This window comes from Hesperophylax consimilis, chromosome 9 (assembly GCF_061612785.1).
Source record: "Hesperophylax consimilis isolate HC1 chromosome 9, BYU_Hcon_1.0, whole genome shotgun sequence".
NCBI lineage: Eukaryota > Metazoa > Arthropoda > Insecta > Trichoptera > Limnephilidae > Hesperophylax > Hesperophylax consimilis.
The window spans coordinates 1,485,828-1,504,540 of NC_142844.1; the positions used below are offsets into that span (position 1 = coordinate 1,485,828).

The following is an 18,713-nucleotide window of genomic DNA, read 5'->3' on the forward strand; positions in this document are numbered from 1 at the left end:
TATGGGCAGTGGGCAGGTAGGGACTATTGTTAATTTGACAAGTCCAAAAGTGTTTGAATATATCTCAATCAAACATCGAACGTGTCTCTAGTCTACTCTACCTGTCGGTTGTTACCTGCAGCGCACCGGATCCACTAAATACCTTCTTTCCGCTTTAACCGGAAGTCGTTGAGACGCTCAACTTTTACAAAATCCAATCACAGGTTGATTTTTAACTTCGGAAGCTTCGAAAGGCTCTTAAACCGTGTTGCAAATATAAAATGTTAAAATATTTTCAAAATCTCGTTTGAAATGGTTATCTACTACAGAACTTTTACCTAAATAAGCTTAAGATATTCTGAAATTTTATCAGATAATGTAAAGCCATGTAGATTCATTAATTAGGTCGTTTCAGAGAATTTAAATAATTCTTCAAATTTCAAAGTTAATTTTCAAGTTCTATGAAAGATTTTCAAGTTCTATGAAAGAGCCCATAATAATAATATAGTTGAACATGAATGGGACTTTCACAGAACCTGAAAATGAACATAGAAATTTGATAAATTTTTCAAAATCCGTGAAACAAACCATCCTTACTAGTTGTAAATTATTAAGTATATAATATCGAAAAAATCGTCACCTCAGCTCAACAAAGTTCTAATTGAAATTATTTTAAAAATTGTACTTAGAGCTCAAAACCTTTTAGTTTGCTCATTTCTATAACAAAAATAACTTTCACTTTTTAAAGTGTTGTATCTCCATATGACAAAGTTCAAACATCAAGTTTTTAAAGCTCTCATTAATTTTACAAGGTTCTATTATCACTTTGAACCTTTTGAAATTGCTATTTGGTTTATATCTGACTGTTGATCGTCTTTACGTGGCGCAGTATAGTTCGTCACTTTAAATAGGGTTCTTACTTTGCCTTACCATGTCAAAGTTTTCAAAGATGTTTTTTGATAATTTATTTAACATCTTATGATTTTGAGGTTTAATCTTGTGCAAAGTAATTTAACATATTTTAAAGAAATATTTTTTTAAAACGTGGCTCTACCTCGGACGGCAGTATGGAAATGCAGTTAGAACCTTATTCAATAAATTATCTCTCTACGTAGGTTTGTTCTAAGATGGTAAGTATATGTTCTATATCTCTATGTAGGTATGTTCTAAGATGGTAAGTTTATGTTCTATCTCTCTATTTAGGTATGTTATAAGATGGTAAGTATATGTTCTATCTCTCTATTTAGGTATGTTCTAAAATGGTAAGTATATATTCTATCTCTCTATTTAGGTATGTTATAAGATGGTAAGTATATGTTCTATCTCTCTATTTAGGTATGTTCTAAGATGGTAAGTATATGTTATATTTAAATGTTTCCGTTAAACTACAATACCTTACACAAGATTCAAGCTCTAAATCGGAAATCGGTAAACAGATTATGAGAAATCGCCTTTGCAAACTTTGACACTTCATATTTCGAATCAAGGTAAAGTGAAGTTAGAACACTGTCCAATTGATTTGCCGAAATAATGGAATATTTTCAAAAGAAAGTAGAACCAAATTGTTAGTCAATCGTCAAAACAAGAGTGGAATCATATTCACTGACTATATTGAAAATTAAATCAAAATGATGTATTATAATCAAGAAAATAACAACAAATAAACTATCAAAAAAGTAATAATAATATGATATATTATATAAATAAATAGTTGTTATGTTTCCAGTCTAGGTGTGAAGTTCGTTGTTAGGTTTGACGAACCTTACAAGAATAGCTTTACAGCTATGAAATAGATTATCGATAGTAGAAAAAAAGTAACTACCTACTTACAAAAGCCTACGTGATATAATGCTTACCAAATAAATTGTCTTTGATTACCTGAACGTATCACCGATAAAAAGTTCACAGTTTTTAGAAACTCATATTATTATCAAGACTTCCGTTGTAAAATCAATAAAATTCAAGAAAAACAAAAACCCGTTCCAAAGTAAATACTTCTGATTAACATGAATAATAAATGCGACGAAAGCACGTGTTTTAAAATTGAGAAATTTATTTAAAATTAAACCCTACTGATTAGAAAACTTATTTCCGATAAAAAACAAACATCGCAGTGCCAGATTTTAAATTGAATGTGGTTATATACCTATGTTTAGAAATGGTTTTAGTAATAAATAGTAGTTCTGTAAGCATCGCGTCCAAAAATAATGTTTCTAATTTTCTCTTATTTAATAAATCAAAACCACTGCTACTTAATAAACCATAAATATTTTATGTAACATTTTTACTTCTCACGTAGGTAAAATTCTTTTTTCCAACATTTTTCAGGCCGGTAGGTATTACGATATGACAGCTTGTAATGGGAATCACGACCGTGCGAACTCTCGCGGGATAAACAGGTAGTACCAAACACGGTCGCCATCTTGAACCGGAACCGGAACGTAACAAATAAATTTAGAATCAGATGAACGCTTTAACTCAACCAGTTGAGTTAAAACAGGACTTCGCTACGCTTAGTTTGAAAACTATAATGCTTACAAGTAGGTACATGTTTTAAATTAAGAAATTTATTTAAAATAAACCCAATTCGATTAAAGTTAAGCCGTAAAGAAAATGATTGGCCAGATAAAAATACAAATATTATAGTGCTGGATTTTGGATTTTGAGAATTTTTAGATTGAATTTGGTTTAATGTTCAGTGTTTTATCGACGGGCCTTTGACCCTACCGGATTAAGTTCGGGTTGATCCTTGGCTCGGGGATCTCGAATTTCGAGAAGAGATTTAAAACATGAATAATTTGGTCTAAGGCTAATATTGTTCCATTGTTTGACCCTCGAGGGTTAAGACCTCTCAAAAGTTAAATCCTGCCCTAGGCACACATTATATTACTCCATATTAAGTTGATAGTTTCAATGGAAATCTAATTCAATACTATATTACTAGTAAATACCCAATCATTTATAACTTCTTTTATTAAATTATGATTGCCTACCCTGAAAAAGTAATTAATATTAAAAGGGCTGATTTTTTCCTGGATTGAATTTTGATTGTAATTTGATTGCGATCAAAATTTCGTAATCGTAATCAAATCATCGTAAGCAAAAAGATCGTAAGAAAAAATATCGTAATTTGATAGTAAATTATTGACTACTTGCGTGGAATAGCCCACAGCATTGCTTACTGAAGAGAACAACTTCAATGTTTCTTTTATTTAAAAATAAATAAAAGGCTCTTAATATACTGTGTATTTATTGTTACCTCTTATTTAGATTTGTATTAATATAAAATCTATAAAACAAGCATTTAATATGATAGCGACAAGTATTGAGATGTGTACTGTACATTATTTGAAAAAAAAAACAAATGATTATGCGAAAATTTCATAAAATCTTTCTACACAGAGACACAATTATTTACTTACAATCATTTGCTTATTATTTGCCTACGATAATTTTGCTTATGATCATTTGATATTTACCAATATTTTGCTTACGATCATTTGATAGTTACCATCATCTTGCTTATGATCATTTGAAAATTACGATAATTTTATCTATAACCCATATAAAAATATAATTTGATTGTGTTTCTCAAATAATAAATCAACAACGTTTTGCTTGATCTATTCACGATTTCATTTCGGTACCTATTTATTCAATTTTATTTAAAACTAACTCTTTAAATTAACGATAGAACTAATCCTCACATGAAAAAAAACGGAATTCGTTTATGTATCTTTTGAATCTCATTTACTCAGTATATTCCGCAGAACGTCGATCAATATTTTTCTGATTGGCTGTCACCCATCATTTCAGTGCTCGAAAACAAAAGTGTGACTAGAACCAATATGTCTACAGGTAAATACTGATACTAATGCAAATAAGCCAGTTCAAAGGTCAGCCGAACACAAGGCTGTTTGCCTACATAGATACTATTCGTACTCACCATCGACAACTCGATAAATTGATAACTGCTTGTTAAATACCAGTACATTGTTCGTGCAATCATTTTGTAAGTTCGTGGAAATTCATACTTTTATTTGTCTATGCAATACAATGAACAAAAAACGCAAGTATTTATATAAAATAAAGCAATATGGAAAAAAATTCTTCAGCGCAACATCTTACTATACACATGTAAGATATGTATTTGCATTTATATGGGTACAAAAAAACAATGGTATGCTATGAAATGAATTTAAGAGGAATGTGTATTATACATGGTTGTAAGTTGACGATAAATCCTTACACCTACTTGATTATGTTATAATGCAAAATGCTTTAAATTATATACTACGTAACTTTGACATTGACTTTCTATTGGATAATAATGATTGGATTATTTATACAGCGCCGTTTTCGTGAGAAAATCACCTCAAGGGCGCTTAACAACTTAATTTATGCATTGATCACTTAGACTTATAATTAATTATAATGATGTAGTCTATATAATGATGTAGTCTATATAATGATGTAGTATATATAATGGTGTAGTCTACGCGGCGAAAAATGAGTATTTAAAATTTTTTAAGCATCTCTTGAAATGATTGGCAATCCGGTCAAAACGGTATGAATTGATTGAATATATTCGCAGTTTACTTAAAGTTTATCAGAAAACCTGTTAGTTCATTCATTAAAGACCTGCAATCCCGTTTTTAACCTAATTGCCAATAATCTGAAGAGATTCTTAATAAAATAGAAATACTCATTTTTCTCAGTGCAATTAAGAAGAATTATTAAAGATTTAAAAAAAATGTTTGAAGAATAATAATAGTAGGTATTAGGTTTCACAGGGTAACAAAACGTTCAAATATAAAATATTGGTCTGCACTGAGAACTTGCAGGTTTTAAGTAAACCCCAATTAAACATCGTAGGAAGTTTGTTATGTCATTGGATAACGTGTTCACGCAAAGTAACATTACAGACATAACATAACATTACTTGGTGTAAAGTAGGATGTTTATGCTAGAAGCTATTTAATTGTCATAATTAACACGTTTAGCCACTTCAAAAACTAATTAAATTAGCATTTTAAAATCTCAACTCATTTAAAAAATATGACTTGTAAGTAACCTGAGGTAAAGTAATACTGAGGAGCGAATCCGTTCTACTTAAAGATGAATAATTATTGTCTTTAACCTTAAAATTAATGACCTTAGGGGTGATTCCAGTTTTAATTAAGGATAAGAATTTGTCTGTATTCTTAAAACTAACGATTTTTTGTTAATTGCGATTCACTTCGCCGGTTCACTGGATTAACAGCGAAAAAATAGTTAATTTTAAGGACATTAATTTTAAGGGTAAGGACAATTCCTTATCCTTAAGTATAACCGGAATCGCCCCTCTGCGCCTTATTTTACATCGCTATTTTGATGAAAGTTTAAATTTAAAATATTGGTGACGAGATATATTTTTTTGTTTGGTAAATAAAAATTAACCTCTCTACTTGATGAGTTTATATTTAATAGATGTTTACTGGTAGTGTAATGAAAAGTGAAAATATCCGTTTAAGGTCATTAGAGAATAAAATTGAGGTCAGCTGAAACAAACACTTCAAACAGCAAACAACATTGTTTACGTAGGCAAATATACTACACGGTAATATTTTTAGGAATACCTTCACCCATGTTAGACTTACTTCCTCTAAACGAAATGAAAGAAGGGAAACCCTTCCTACATTTGGATTTGTATGTTTTTGGTATGTTGGAACATGCTTTCCTCAAAAACATTACGTATCTTAGATAACGCTGATGAATTATTTTGGTACGGATCTGTTCGCGAAAGGAAACGGGAGAGGAGTAAAATAAATCCAGTTTTGATTCAAGTATGTCAAGTCGTCCCTTGGTTACATATAATATTACTATCTTGTGAAGAAAAGACAGATGGATCAACATAATAATATAATATATGAAATTATACATGTACTTTTATTGAAGCAAAGGACACACGAAACGACTAAAACAAAGGACAAGGACAAAATATGAGTGAACTCCTCACCTTACGATTTCCTTTCTCCTTCCCTCCCTATGTCCGTAATAGATATTTACTAAACCTTTTAATTAAAAAAATGAGTTTTAAATTTCGCAAAAATTTGACGGCCTGCGTGGTCAAGGTTCATGATTCTCGACTAGCAGGCTGAAGGTCGTGGGTTCAAATCCTGGCGTGCGCAAGTAAATTTTATTTGATTAACTTGTGTTATTTTACTATTTATTCACTTAAAATAATTTATAGTTTACTCTTACAATTGAAGTGAAATGTCTTTAGTCGTGTTTGGTGATCAGATCATAGCTAGGTACATCCTCACATTCCTCTTTCCGATATCCTTCCCCTCCCCACTACTTTCAGCCTCACAACATACTCCATTTGGGGGTGCCATAGTCTCACTGGCTCCAGACGGTTGGGAGCAGCTTGGAGACTTGTGCGGTATTCTCTTAAAATTATTACTGCCTCAATTCCAAAATTAAGTTTTGTATGAAAAAGCCGTTCCTCATAGGAACATAATACCCAAAACTACTATCGTAAAAACCCAGAGAAAGAAAAAGTAATCTAGTTTAGACATTCTGATGTTATCATCAAGTATCATATTAATTTCATATTGACTGTACTGCCCGATTAGGTAATTGCAAATTATCAAATCGATACACGGCAATGATTGGGCCTAGCGAACTGTCCGAACGCATCCAGCCATCATGGGCCATGTTTGTATTCCACTACTAATGAAAGGTATAAACGGAATTATTCATTCGTATAATGTGGATATTTGAGCTGTAATTCAACAAATGGCGAACGGTGTGCCATTATCACCATCGAGGCATTATTGACAGGTCAATTTGGCTAATTGAATCGTCACGTAGCACAACACGCTAATTATTTAGAGTTGTTGAGAAAACTAACCTAACAAGTTACGGGCCGTACGAAGCGTATTCATCTTCTCACCATCACGTATTGTCGCAATTCGAAAGATCTGGGGCGTCTTCGATTACGCAAATTACCCATTTCAGTGGCTGGACGTATCGGAATAATTTATTAAGTACAGTGTTATTATGTATTTAGGTTTGCTGCTAATGGAGAGATTGTCTCAGAATTGCCCTGGCAAGAAACCAACAAATTCGAAATGTTGTTGTTTAAAATTGAGCTATTTAGTAGTAATAGGTTTGGATAGTCAAGCGTCAAACACTTCTTCGAGATGATTGCATAGTCAACTGAATTGATAATCTATTTATATAATGACTGTCTGTGGTGGCAAGCATGGATTTTATTTTTATACAAATATTCAATTTTATTCCGAGATTGAAGACATTTTGCACTCTTCACCTTCAAAACAAGAAGACCACTATCTACATGAGATTTTGAAAAACTACTCTAATCCCCTTTAGAAGACAAATTGAAAAAAATGCCCCTGACTTGGTACATTTTGGTTTCAGCCCATTTATCACATGCTCATCTCTCTTACAGTGCCTAACATAGTATATCGGCATTAAATTTGATTAAAATAAAAACTCCATAATGATGAAACGAATTTCTGTATCAGATATTTAAGATCTGATCGGTCAGATGAAACAAATTTCTGTATCAGATATTTAAGAACCGATCGGTCAAACTTTTGGATCACGAAACATATCATCATCTTCTTCTTTATTTTATGGTATAATCTTATTACCTCCCTACAATGGAATGGCAGATACGTCAAAATTGTGCTAATGTATTGTTTTAGCGTTTAATTTATATAACTCTATAATATTTAAAACAAAATTGTGAAACTCATTATTTTAGTCTTTACTACGCAGTAGCACACCGAACAGATGGTGATAGTTTAAATGTGATTAGTTATGTAATCAAATTTGGAGGTTTCAACCTCCGTTACATTTGATCAAAATCTGTAACGGGTCGAGAAACGAAGAATAAAGATAACCGTTCAGTATTATTACATTTTGCGCTGATTGTTAATTGACGGAGGTTGAAACATCCCGACCTAAAGTTAATTTTTTTTTGTACTATAGAAACATTACAGTATTGAAGGTCGTAAATCGATAACTAGGTAAGTATCTAGTTTGTAGCAAATTTTCCGCAGAAGGTGATTAAAATTTCTGTTTGCACAGACCATCAGTTTTGATTAATTATAATTGCATGCCTAATTGAGAGAAACCTTCGAGTCATTAAAATAATTCTATGGAGTTTCATTTCGGATACGGGCAATTATTTTTTCGAAGTTCACTTGAATGAGGAAACACAATTACAATAATTGCCGTCAATGTGCGACAAATACTGCCAAGAAGAATAACGGAAATTGTTGACTATGGATACATCGAGCTGAAAAAATAACGTAATTACATTTAACACAGTCAAAGTGAAAATAGTTAAATTTAACAAAGTCAATCAAAATCAAGTCAAAGTTAATGCAGTTAAAGTTAACATAAGTGAACATATTCAAAGTTAAAGTTAACATAGTCCAAATTAACATAATTAAAGTTAAAATAGTTAAAGTTAACATAGTTCAAATTAACAAAGTTAAAGTTAACATAGTTACAGTTAACATAGTTAAAGTTAATGTAGTAAAAGTTTGCATTGTTAAAGTTAGCATTGTTTAAGTTAAGATTGCTAAAGTTAACATATATAAAGTTAACATAGTTAAAGTCAACAAAATTAAAGTTACAATATTTAAATTTAACCCTGTTTAAGATAACATAGTTAAAAAGCGAGCGTTTAAATGAATTGCGAATTGCCACAGAATTCCGATTAGTTTAAACTACAAATTTAAAAATGCATAAGCAAAATTTTCCTTTAATGGTAAAACTCTCCGGAGGTGTTGCGTGAATTTAAGTTATTTAATGTTAATTAAAGCAGTGTGCACACTGTATTAAATTCTGTACCAAGGTCGAAACTAATCTCAAAGATTCTTTTAATCTCGCCATAATCTTTAACGATAATATTAAATCAGTAATCCTGTCTGAAAGATGAGCAAATTGTGAAGACATTTTTTGGAAGCATGCAAGTGCCATAATTCAGCGTTTTTTGGGTACCGGTTTCGCCTGAGTTTTAACACGTTTTTGTTCTAAACATTACACTTATAATAAATAGGGGGTCTTTTCCAATATTTTGAAAAAGTTCAAAACTCTGTAGCTCATTATGGATTGGAAATGTCACTAGGGAAGATAATAACAGTAGCTTTGACCTAGAAATTGCAGACAGAAAGAGCAGTGTAAATTTCACAACGCCAGAGCTCAACGTAATACCCAATCAGATTTTCTGACAAGTTGTGGTGCTGGATGGATCAGTGATGAAAACCATGGATGATCGTGTGAGAAATGTGGAGATCCTCATAGAATGCAAGGCTGATGTAGTTGTAATTATTACGAAAAGGACGCTTAGATCGTTCGGGCATTTAGAGCGAATAAGTGTACAAAAGAGTGTAATGAGAATATATATGACGCAAATTTGAATGATACAGAAGTCGGGGACGCCTGAGGAAGTCAAGGGTCAGCACAGCAGAAGATTATGCTTGAGATGAATGAATGTGAATGAAGCAAGCTGTCATTTTGTCTTTAAAAAATCATTGTGTATGTTAGCTCTAGAAGGTTATGATGGGATATTACGATAAGCTGGGTTGACTTGAAATGGTATGTTTTTGAATAATTTAGTATGGGCCCTATAAGCAGCCCTCGGGAAAGATATTATCCTAAAGGTCGAAAGGGTCAAATATGCGTCACAGGAAACGGGACAAAGCCAATAGGTACTGCATAAACTATACAGTGATTTTAAATTTGTTATTATAATAAGTGTTAAATCATAAATATTAATGGAGAGATGATTTGGGAAAATTTTAAATAATGGTAAAAAAAACAAATAAAAAACATCACGTGGAAATTATTTTAAAACCCACGTTTCCTGCATACAATTGAGTACAAAGTATTTTTTTGATACTAGGTCGTAAGTTGTGATAATTTATTCGACCATCCAAAAATTCCAACTGAATTCTAGAGCAAATTTAAAGTATTTTTACTAAGGGGTTGTTTCAGAGAATTTGAAGAATTCTTCAAATTTAAAAGTTAATTTTTAAGTTCTGTGAAAGATTTTTTTAAGTTCTGTTATTATTTCAGTTTTTTCAAGCAAATAGCCTATAATGATATAATAATAGAACTTTAATAGGACTTTCACAGAACCCGAAAATGAATGTTGAAATTTGTTGAATTGTTCAAATTCTGTGAAACTACCCATCCTTAGCTTTAATTCATTTTGTATCATTGTTTATCCTTTTAGAATTAAACCGTTCTTCCCAAACTTTCTCTTTCCTGTATCATTCCCATCTCGACTTTGGGAACATAACTTAAATTGGAGAGGCTGTAAGTTTACAAAAATATTACGATATTTCTATTATTTGTGTATAAGTTGTAAGCGCCATTTAATCTTAATTACAAGAAGGCAAACATTTATTTTCATGAAATTGGTTCGATCGTTTCTTTTGACGATTCTTTCTCGGTGAATATAACACAATATTTATATTTCGCGGAATTAAAGCACATTGATTTAAAAAAGGAATATTAATAATTAGTTTTGCATTAGGACCTCAGTAAAACTTAGCTAAAGCAATACTTTATCGTAAAAGTGTTTCGTTTGAAAATGGAATGATTTTTGTGTGGATTAATAAATCCAAGGATTCGCGGTCCCTCAAATAAAAGGAATACATTTGGTGATGTGAGCTGAGAGCTGAGCTGTGTTTTCGTCAAACATCGCATTCCGTCGAAGGTTGGTGCTCGATGGTTCATACGACATTTCCATACATATTGTACTGGGTGGAGGGATATTTGCACGAAATACTACACTTATATAAAAACATCAATTCGACAGACAAAATGTAAAATTTTAAATATTATTCTTAAATTCCAAAATTTAAAAAAATTGATACAGGTAGGTGTAAAAATATTTATATTAGTTTCGTCAATATTTTGAGAGAAAATACCACGACGGTGAAATCTGGTAAAGTTGATGGTATATTTTGAATAATTTATTTCTATTAAAAATCAGATAAAATATTTTTTAAAGCAGCAACACGTATCTACCAGAGAACTCTGGCGTCTTGAATTTAGTAATATTTTGTCACAAACACGTAATTATTTTCATTTTATAACGTCATTTCCATGAGTTATGTAGCTTTAAAATTATGGATTATTTAACAGCAAAAATAAATTTAAAAAAAGACGTCAAAAATAAATCCTTTAAAAAAGAGACAATTATTAGCCTTCCAGGAATAAATGCTTTTGATGTATAATACTGCAGTTTTCTGTAACAAATGCCTCTTTATAGTACAGAATAAACTGCAGTTCTCTGTAAGAAATTCCTTTTTATCTTAAATAATGTATTATGTATCAGAATGAGATTGTTCAATAATGCAATTGTAATAGTTGTGACCTTTAAGATAAATTAACACGTTGAACGCCATTGTAGAAATGAAGAAAAATTACCATTTTAAATTTGAAAAAAAAAATCTCAGATGGCATTGGCGACCATCAAAACATATTCCTTTTTTTTACCAAAATTTTCTATGAAAATCAAGAAAATTAACTGAGGTCACCGGTGATCGTCATGGTGCTATGGGAGAAAAATGACGATTTTCGTTATGAGCTCACCGGTGACCTACATGGCGTTCAACGTGTTAAGTTTAACCCATAACGAAAAAATAGCTTAAACACATTAAAATTCAATGCAGTTAGAATAATAGTTCTGACATGTTATATGTAGTAATTCAAGAGGGTTATTTTCACCAATAACGAAAACCTAGCTAATTGTGTTAAGAATAGTTCTGGCCTATAGAAAGTGCATTTATTTTTACCAAATATTATATTCATCTACGTTGATTAATTTAATAACTTCATCATTAGCCGCCTTCAAATAATTTATTAACAATATTTAAAACTCGACCTATCATATTGATCTTAATGAGGTAGTGTATATCAATTTTCTACATCAATTTTCTATAATCCTAAATATTTTTTAAAATTATATTTTTAGTACATTATATGATTCTTCATTCACAATGAAGTGTTTTTTGTCTATAAAATGGTGATAGTATCAGCCTATGCATTAAACCGATGTATTTGATATTTGCGTTGATATCATTGATACCTAAATAATAAAAATGAAAAAAATTTAGTCAATTTGCGGGCAGTGCTTTCCAGTTGCCACTCGCCACCCGGTACACGTGACACCGCCGTCAGACTCGGTCTCTGGTCGTGTCACGGCGTCACTCTATTGACAATCTAACCACGTTCGCGTCCCATACGTCCACACCATACTACGGTCACACTGCCATACGGCCACAGTCACAGTGCCATACGGCACGCATAAGTCGCGTAAGCAGCGACCGTTTCGTTATGGAACCGACTTAATCCATCCATCGCCGTTGCAAAGTCTCTGCAGGTATAATTTATTCGTGTCTTCAGTTACCTGGCCGCGACGCGACTCAGCGAGGATTATAATACCGAGCCAACAATCGGACAATATTCCATTCTGGTCACGGATAGTCCCTAAAATCCTATACGAATACCCGCATATTATGTTATTCAATACGTGCATTAAGTACTATGTGGTTAAAACATAATGTCATTTTAAAACGCATCGTTAAATATTAGGTAGGTAAAATGCAATGATAATTAAAATTGAAATGTATTTGGAATACTTGCGTATTTGTTTTATATGCGGGTTTATGATACACATTCAATGAGATTAATGTTTATGCCAACTTAATGTATTATAGATTTAACTTCGGATTTAATTACAATAGGTTTAAGTCCTCGTTTGAATATTGTAATTATTTTATTAACGAGTGATTAATTTCAAGGGATGTAAATCACAAAATGAAATTGTTGTATTTTAATTGAATACGGTATTAAAACAGCGATGGCGAATTTAAACGGAATGTTTATTCGATTTCTTATGAAAACATTTTTTCCATTTGTCGTGATATCGCAGAATTTCGAACAAATCACGTAAACACCGATCGATACTGCACACGATTGCGAAACCCCCGGCCGTCGGTTCGTGTCGCAATAAGTCCGACGTGCACATCAGACGTGACTTTCTTACGTTTAATTATCGACAATCAATCCCGGTGATAATCATTCGGTATTGAAAACGGAGATTCGTATAGAGCGTGAACTCGCGGGTGAAGAAGCGCCGGGTACCCGTGAACGCGCCCAACTCAGGGAACGACGCGAGACATACTAAATATATTAAACCTAACGCCAAACTCACTAAACACCGGCCATTACCTTTGCCCATTGTTTAATTTCGGATGTTTATGGTGTTCCACCTTATACGGCTGTCTCCGCAGGTGATAGGTATTAGTTATTAAGGCGATGTCATACCTAGTAGCTTGTAGGTAACCTACCTACCGCTGTGGTAGAGACTATAGGGTACTATAACAGGCGGCCGTAGTTTGAGCCCGTGATCTGTGGAATATGGAGTTGTGGAATATGAAATGTGGACAGCCGAACTGCTTGAACCGCTGTCGCACAAGCAGACTGAGTGCCGAATGCAATTGGAGATTAGATAGCTTTACACTAATGGCAAGCCTGAAAACTACCTACCGTGTTAATTTCATCCGAATTAACTTTCATTGGCCAAGTAACTTTTCCTTGTGAAGAGGGAGAGAGAAAGGAAGAAAAAGAACGAAGATTAAAAAAAAAGTTAAATTAGAGGTGATATCGAATTAATTAAACATAACCAAACCAATGAATTTCACTCATGATGACCCACCCAGTGTAATAAGATAACAAAAAAATTAATAAAATTGTAGTTGTGTTCAACTGTACTGAATACAGTTACAAGAAGGCTGTAATAATATATCTCAGTAATAATAACGACTAAGGTTAGCATAATATATTTCTTCTGCAATAATTTTTGCTTTTGATTACTGTTCCACTAAATTAATATGTGTATTTTTTCACATGTTTGTAAAAGCCCATTTGGGCGTATAATATATATTTAAATAAACAAATCGTTTTTTTGTTTGTTAAATCACGTTGATTACTACTAGGAATTTAAGGAATATAAATTCATGGAACTAATCCATTAAAGCACGTAATAATCTGATTGCCTGATTTAAGTTCTAAATACACGTCATCCATTTGAGTTATTCCCATTAATTTACCTTCCATCAAACTGGTTTTGCTCTGTCAAGATCAAGGAATTTTGATACACGATATTATTATGATTATTGCACTTCGTACTTGGATGACATGATGGCGAAATGTAGCGCAGACTACGGCTTGCAAATAATACAATTCCACAAGTTAATATGAAGGTTCAAATAGTTCAGTGGTCGCAATGATTTTTCACGACATTTGGCAAATGTTTCATTGGAATATTACATAAGAATTTGTATGAAGAAGATATTTCGAGGAATTTTGCTGTTCCACTTAATTGTCTATTTGAGATTAGACTATTTTAAAGTCCAGTCAGTTTCATTATGGGCACCAAGGTCGACCTAACGATATCTATTGAATCACAAACGAAAAGAAAATTTTTTTAGACAAGAAAGCAAGCGCAAAGGCAAGATATTATGATATTAAATACTTCAGGTTTTGTTTGTAAAATGTGTTACATTTATTTGCATCACAGCACTTCCGTTATTTTGAACTTCCAATGAATGTGTTTCTAAAAATATTGGAATAAAGGAAACTAAAATATTTGTGAATATTTGTTATCGGCGAAAGTCGAGCGTAATGACAAAGCGATAACATGTTTAAAGTGCGGAGAGAATTGTCAGGATATACAAACCATTTACGTGGTATTTAAAAAAAAAAAACTTATTTAATGATACACTACTTTTATCACAAAAATCTTAACTATATAATAGAAAATGTGATATCTTAAGCAGCAATAAGTCGCGCAAGTAAATTTTGTTTGATTAATTTGGGTTATAAAATGATATACTTTAGGTATATTTGGTTCACATTTCAGAGCGGAAGATACTTTCAGTATCATTTCGGTGACAGACCAGCATTCAGAATTGAACTTTGCTTAAGATGGCTTTAGCCGTGTTTGTTGACCATATCTGAATAGCCAGGTACTTCCCCACCTTCCTCTTCCCACAATATAACCAAATAATCTGGGGTGCCATACTCACTGGCTTCAAAGGGTTGAGGGGCGGTTGGGACTCTTGTGCGGTATTCACATAAAGTAAAAAGCTTTTATTATTTAAAATTTCAAGGTCAACGCAAATACTTTCAGCACGCATCATCATTTACATCATGAACTATAGAGCCATGAAATATATGTAAAAATAAAACAATACGAAATAATATATTTTTATCAAAACTAATAATAATATAATAACAGTGTCAGATTCTTCGAATGCGAAACATGTTTTCGGTCCATATAATATGTTTTTTTTAACTGCACTATAGAAACATAATTTATTATCGTTTTTCAATAATACTACAACATGATGGACAATATATAAAGAAGTCAAAAACACAGTTTCATTTTTTAAATATCCGGCGTACCTTGAATGGGATTCACCTTCCTACAATGTACACAGGTGAGGTGTACAGATTACATATACCATATATTTATTTAGGACTCGAGATGGCGATGCAGATGCCTAGCAGTTATTATAAAGCCAAGCAGCTTGTTATAAATATTTCGAAAATGGTGTTGTTAAAATAATTTAAAAATATTAACTAAAAACTAAAATCTTTAATTTTATATATTTTTTAATTCGTATAAAGATTAAATATTAAGATACAGCTTAAACGATTTGGCTACCATGAAATTAGCGCTTTAATTTACCGATTCGGCAATAAATTTGGGAGTCTAATAATTAATAAAGGATTTATTAACTCGTTAAAAAAATCTTGATGCCATCAACGAACTGTGAAAACATAAAATAACCATATATCAAAATCGCGGACCGATGAAGCATTCAATTTGAAAAACTACATGAAAATAAACGTACCTTTTCATGAAGTGTTGCATTATTACTCTCCAGATTGTTTTTTAAGATGAAAAAAGGTTGTCGGTTTGCGAGGCAAGCTAGTGGCATTGATGACAAACATACATGAGTATGCATAATAAGTCATATATAAATATGTATGCATATAACGTACCTGTACATGCACTCTGTACCTGAGTTTACCAACATTATCAAACATTTTCACTGTATTAGTTTGGCGCAAAGAATCCACACGCTGAACAAACATTCTAATATAAAAGTAAGGCTTTATCACCGGCTAGGTTTGAATAGGGAAAACAGGCTTATGACTAATGTTTGCAAAGGTTAATATTAGATAAGGTAAGTCGAGCACATAGGACGTTGTGTGATGTAGGGTCACTGTATGAACCCCGTGTTTGTGATAGTATTGGTAACACAATCGTGTCACAAGTATGCAGAACGTCAGATGTAGGTAAGGTTGCCACCTGAACTAAATTATACAAAAATAAAACCAATTTTGTGAAAACTAATTTCAATCGTCGGTGCATGGGTGCATGCGTGAAATGAAATTAAATGTGCGTAAAATTATTTAGGTTCAATAATTAATTTTCGAAATTGGAACTGATAAGTATAAATTATACTAGACAATCGATACACTAGGTAGGCACCAACATCATTGTATTAATTAATAATTATTTTAATAAAATTTGAATTTATTTGTTTAATGTATGACACATATAAAATCTAAAATATTGACAGATCTGATGAATTTACAAATGGTGTTAATTCAAAGAGTAATTCTGGTGGCCTCTCTAAGTATTTTTTAATAAAAGAATATAATTATATTATAAAGAAAATTAAACATATTTGGCAATGCAATTAATGTATTTTATAAATAATTTCTACTTTACAAATCCTACACTTATAACATCCCTTGATTTTTCAGGAGTACCAAAATAAAAACAGTTATTAAATTTTAGAAAGAAATAAGATGATTTTATTAAATACTGCAAGTAAAACACGCCTTGGCCTTTGAAATAATAGAGCATTTTTTTATAAGCTCAGAAAAAATAAAAACGTCCATAAATTTCAAAATCTCCAACTTACGAACCTCGTTTCGGTTAAGGTTTTATTGTATAATGTGGCAAATTAAGGTCTTAAGAAATTGATCTTAAAACATTGAATATTTGTGCCTGAACTTCGCAAAACAAAATAAAACACACTTTATGGCGATGTATTTTCCTTGCATAAATCAAAACCGGCGGCCAGTGTTAATCGGGAAATTAAACCTTATCGCTATCTATATAAGGAGTGTTATTGTTAGCAGACCGATTTCAAATGTTACACGACGTGAAGAATGAAAATGGTTCATTGTTATGTTTTCTCTATTCTTTTGTGTGGCATGAAATCTTGGACACAAAACCAAGCATTATTGGTATTGATGGAAACCATTAAATTGTAAATTGTGCTGTCAAGAAAAACCGTGAAGCATAGCATAGACGTCAACATGCTATGAAATAGAAATATTTAAGTATTACAAAAAATTTCAAAAATTTCGCGAAAATAATTTAGTGAACATTTACTTCTTGTGGGAGACAAGCCAATAAATACCGTGTGTTTAGTCTGATGACCACACAGAAGTGGCGAATGACGTGGTTTGCTAGTCATTTACAAGGATGACGTAGGTATACAGTTCAAGTACAATTTACATGTGTGACGTAAAAACTTGCCGAGAAATTTCACAATGACGAAATTTATTGTTGTTTTATGGTGAAAACAAGATTTTATTAATTTTAAAATTTAGGTAGAAAAAGTAATAAATATATGTATATTTTCAACCAAACTTTTCAATTTTTATTTTTTATTTTTTTTTAAATTTTTATTTTTTATAGTGAATACCTCACAAGAGTCCCAACTGCTCCCGTCTGGAGCCAGTGAGACTATGGCATCCTCGATTGGGGGATGTTGTGAGGCTGAAGGTAAGTGGGGAAGGGAAAGAGGAAGGTGGGGAAGTACCTGGCTATTCAGATCTAGTCACTAAACACGGCTAAAGCCATTTGGAGCAACGTTTCAATTCTGAATGGTGGTCTTACACCAGGGCGATACTGGTAGTATCTTCCACTCTGGAACGTGCCGCAAATATACTAAATATTATTTTAATTAATTAATTGTGAAATAACACAAATTAATCAAATAAAATTTATTTATAATATATTGCACGCCGGGTTCGAACCCGCGACCTTCGGAATGGCAGTCCAATGCGTTACCACTGGACTATGCCGGCCGTCAAAAACTAATGTTATGATTAATGTTAATCAGTATCGAGGTTTCTTGCACAAATGCTTATCATTTTGTCGTTATTAATATACTTGGTAAATTAAAGTAAAGTGCGCTAACTCCGGGAGGTGATTCCTCATGATTGTAGAAGTAAATAAGATAAATGACTTTTTTCCAAAATCCAATGTTTATTCTCCCATACACAAATATAATACTCTTTAGAAGAATATTCACTATCCAATACAAAAAAATAACTTGGAATTTCGAAATTGTATAACTTTTTTACTTCTAAAATAATGTAGGATAACCCCCTGAAGATAGAGCGCACTTTACCCCCGGACATCTTGTATACAAATTAAGAATGACATTTTTCAGTGGAAAGGTTTAAAACACGTTATTTTGGAAACCCTGCAAAATATCACCATTCATTGGTTCCCACGGACTACATTTCCTCGGCAACTCTAGCAAGCAAAATATAAACCACCGATGAAAAAAGTCAAATCAAAGATACCGTCACTTTTTTAC

General features: G+C 32.1%; 1 protein-coding gene across 9 annotated transcripts in view; it reads right to left on the bottom strand.

Annotated features, from left to right (window-relative positions):
• The window catches only part of LOC149420780 (CUGBP Elav-like family member 2), an 864,914-nt gene that overhangs the window by 47,766 nt on the left and 798,435 nt on the right, over window positions 1-18,713 (bottom strand). The window contains exon 1 of one of the 9 annotated variants that reach the window (XM_089635535.1): window positions 13,061-13,187. The exons of the other annotated variants lie outside the window; for them this stretch is intronic. The gene's annotated coding sequence lies outside the window, so the exon portion shown is untranslated. Of the gene's footprint in view, window positions 1-13,060; window positions 13,188-18,713 lie in introns of those variants that run through there. 9 annotated transcript variants of the gene reach the window in all.